This window comes from Capsicum annuum, chromosome 5 (assembly GCF_002878395.1).
Source record: "Capsicum annuum cultivar UCD-10X-F1 chromosome 5, UCD10Xv1.1, whole genome shotgun sequence".
NCBI classification, from domain to species: domain Eukaryota; kingdom Viridiplantae; phylum Streptophyta; class Magnoliopsida; order Solanales; family Solanaceae; genus Capsicum; species Capsicum annuum.
The window spans coordinates 217973673-217976935 of NC_061115.1; the positions used below are offsets into that span (position 1 = coordinate 217973673).

The 3263-nt window shown below is 37.9% G+C and overlaps 1 non-coding gene across 1 annotated transcript; it reads left to right on the plus strand.

Moving 5' to 3' along the window:
• The first annotated feature begins 1098 nt into the window (after window positions 1–1098).
• Window positions 1099–1205, plus strand: LOC124899020. Its single transcript, XR_007056159.1, has one exon. It is a non-coding gene; the product is annotated as a small nucleolar RNA R71 (small nucleolar RNA).
• Window positions 1206–3263: the final 2058 nt, after the last annotated feature.

A 3263-nucleotide genomic window follows, 5' to 3' on the forward strand; every position in this document is an offset into this window, starting at 1 on the left:
CTGTCGCATATTATGTCAACCAATTTTATTTGCCATTATATCCTTCAAATACTTAGCAAATTTTGGCACGCTTTGTAGAATATCAACAAGAAGAAGATTTACTTGAACCTATTTTAAGAGATCCCTAAACTTCTTGTAGCTTCTTTCTCTTGATGCTTTCGTTGTATATGAGGAAAAGAGAGGGGTAGAGTCTTATTTTCCCTTTGAATTTCCTCTTCTGCATCTTTTTCTTTGACTGTGGTCTCCTTTTTATTATCCTCTTCATCATCAACAGCAGTGTGACTATCTTTCTCAGGCTCTTTCTGACTCAACTGCAAACCACTCTTTGTTGTAACCACATTCACCTACTTTGGATTTGCCTTTGTATCACTAGGCAAACCCCCTAGAGGTCTTGTATTCTGTGCTCATATAATTTGTCCAATTTGTAGCTCTAAATTCTTTGTGTTCAACTGTTGATTCTCCAAATCTGCTGCAAACTGTGTCTGATTCGCAAGAAGCTGCTTCATCATCTCCTCTACAATTGGAGTGGTGGTCTGATTTTATTGCACTTGCTACTGATTTTATTGCACTAGGGGCTTATACTAATTATTACCTTGATCTTGGTTTCCACCCCATAAGAAATTAGGGTGGTTCCTGTAATTTGGATTGTACGTGTTACCATAATTCTGTATTCCTTGCCGATTTTCATTGCCAATGTAATTGAAAGAATCTGGATTAACTGCACATGCTTCTGCTGTATTCTCACTGCTCCCGCAAAATTCACACCATGAGTTTAGCTGTGCTACGACATTAGTTGTAGCTGCTTCTTGTGGTACTCCTAACTTTATGTTGTTAACTTGAGTGATCATATGATTTTGCATTGCTGCAATCTGCGCTTGTAAAGTAGTAAACTGGTCTACCTCTAATACCCCTGCAACCTTCTTAGGAGCACTCCTTGAGTCTGCATGCCAATCAGGATTCCCTTGTGAAATTCGATTCAACAGTGTATATAATTTTTATAAGTTTTCTGCAAAGCTTGTCCACCAGTTGCTGAATCCAAGAGAATCTTTGTGTTAGACTCAGCCTTCTACAAATGTGTGAACCAAAACATCATCCGATTAATGGTGATAAAGACAATTTCTGATCATGCCTCTAAATCTCTCCCAAGCTTGTTAGAGATTCTCTCTATCTTTTTGTATAAAACTCAAGATCTCACTCCTCAAACATGCAGTCTTCTGTGATAGAAAGAATCGAATAAGGAACTTTCGAGCGTAATCTTCCCATGAAGTGATGGTGAGTGGTGGTTCAACATGTAACCACCTCTTTGCTTCCCCTATTAGAGAAAAAAGGTAAGAGTGTCAATATGACATAATCAACATTCATCCCTACAGGAATGTACGTATCACTTATTTCTAGGAAGGTCTGCATGTGCTGCTGCGGTTCTTTTGAAAGGTCGTGGTATTGCCCCACTGAATTCAATAGTTGCACCATATTCTTCTTCAGTCCAAATCGACCACCTGGATCGGGCTTGCGAATACTGTTAGTCACATAGTTCGTGAGTGGGATTTTCATCTCACGAACAGGTCTTGCAGCTGGTTGAGTAGGAACAGCTGGGATAATCGGAGCTAGGATATTTCCAGCATTTGGATCAACCACATTCATATCTCTTATTTCAGCCATTTCAACCTGTTGAATTGGATATTGAGCTCTTCGCCTTTGATGAAAAATCATCTCTGGTTCTACAAAAGGCTCTACCAACTCTTTATCTCTAGCCAGTCCTGTATTCAGCTAAACCTGCAAAAATTCAGCCGCTAAGATCAAGTTGTTAACACTTAAACTTATTATCAAAAATAAAATTTTTAGCAATTTACTAATTATACTATTCCCCTACAACGGTGCCAAAAACTTGTTGCATCTCAAATGTACACGTAAGTGCACGTGATCATACAAGTAGTATAGAGACTTAGACAGTCAAATATCGTTCCTACAAGGACTAAGCAACTAGAAATTTAACCAACTTTTTGTTTTAGACAACGAGGTATTAAGTGTTGTAAAGTATCCAGATGATTGTGAATTTTGTGAATAAAAATATAAATAAATAATAAGAAATAGCAATTTGTGACTAAAGAAAACCAAGCAACAGTTGTAAACTATAATAATAAGAATTCTAGGGTTGAGGCATTTCGAACAATCATGTAAATCTCTATTCTTATTGTTGTTTAATTGGTTATCGGGTTGTTGATTCACAAGGTTTATGCTACGATCTTGGTCTCCCAACCTCAAATCTTCTATCTATTGAATATTATAGCTACAACTCCCGCAAAGATACAACAATTCTTCTAGATTCATAAAGATATCTTCTTCCAATTGAACCAAGCAAGACTTCTAGGTATATCCCTATCCTAGATGCTAATTCAAACCCTTTATTTCATAAAAGAATAAGAACTACGATCCTTAATTTCTTCGTTCTATCCTACAATTCTCCCCCCAGATTCACATAGAAATATAGATTTATTCTAATGGTGGTCACTCATCAAAATAGTAAGCTCAAGAAATTAAGAACAACCTAGAGGATAGTCCAAAAAGAAACTACAATAAAGAATATCAAAGAGTAATTATGTTCTTGGCTTTAACCCCAGAACCAGGGTGTTTAGCCACTCATGTTTGAATTCAACATCCAAAAGATATAATTCATCATACCAAGAATAAATCTTGAAGAAAAGAAGTTCAAAGAAAAACTAAAAACCCTAAAAGTGATGTTTTTCTGCTTTTTCCGTTGCTGGTGTGTTTGCAAAAGTCCCCCAAATTATCTTGGACTTTTCCTTTTATAGATGGAAAAAAACTAAAAATCATCCCGATTTTGCCTGACGGCACGTCACGCCATGCCATCAAATGCCATTTCCTTCCAAAATCTGGTCAATCACGGAATTCAACTATTTAGTGAAATTATGAATACACTCTCACCGCACCGTGCCATGATCGCGGTGAGCCACTGGATTTTGACAATTGTGAAATCTATTTACTCCGCGATGAGCTAATCTTCCAGGTCACACAAATTGGCAAATGAGCTTGCACCGCGACGGGTGAATTCGCGCCAAGTCACTGAAAAGTGACAACTATGATTTCCTTCATCACCGCGACATGTCACCATCGCGGATCAATACTGGATTCTGCCAAATGGGAAATTGCACCCCTCCGTGACGCACCATAATCATGCTACTCCACCGGAATTTGACCAACTCTATTTTGTTTGTCATCGCAACGCGGAGACTGTGCAAATGTGA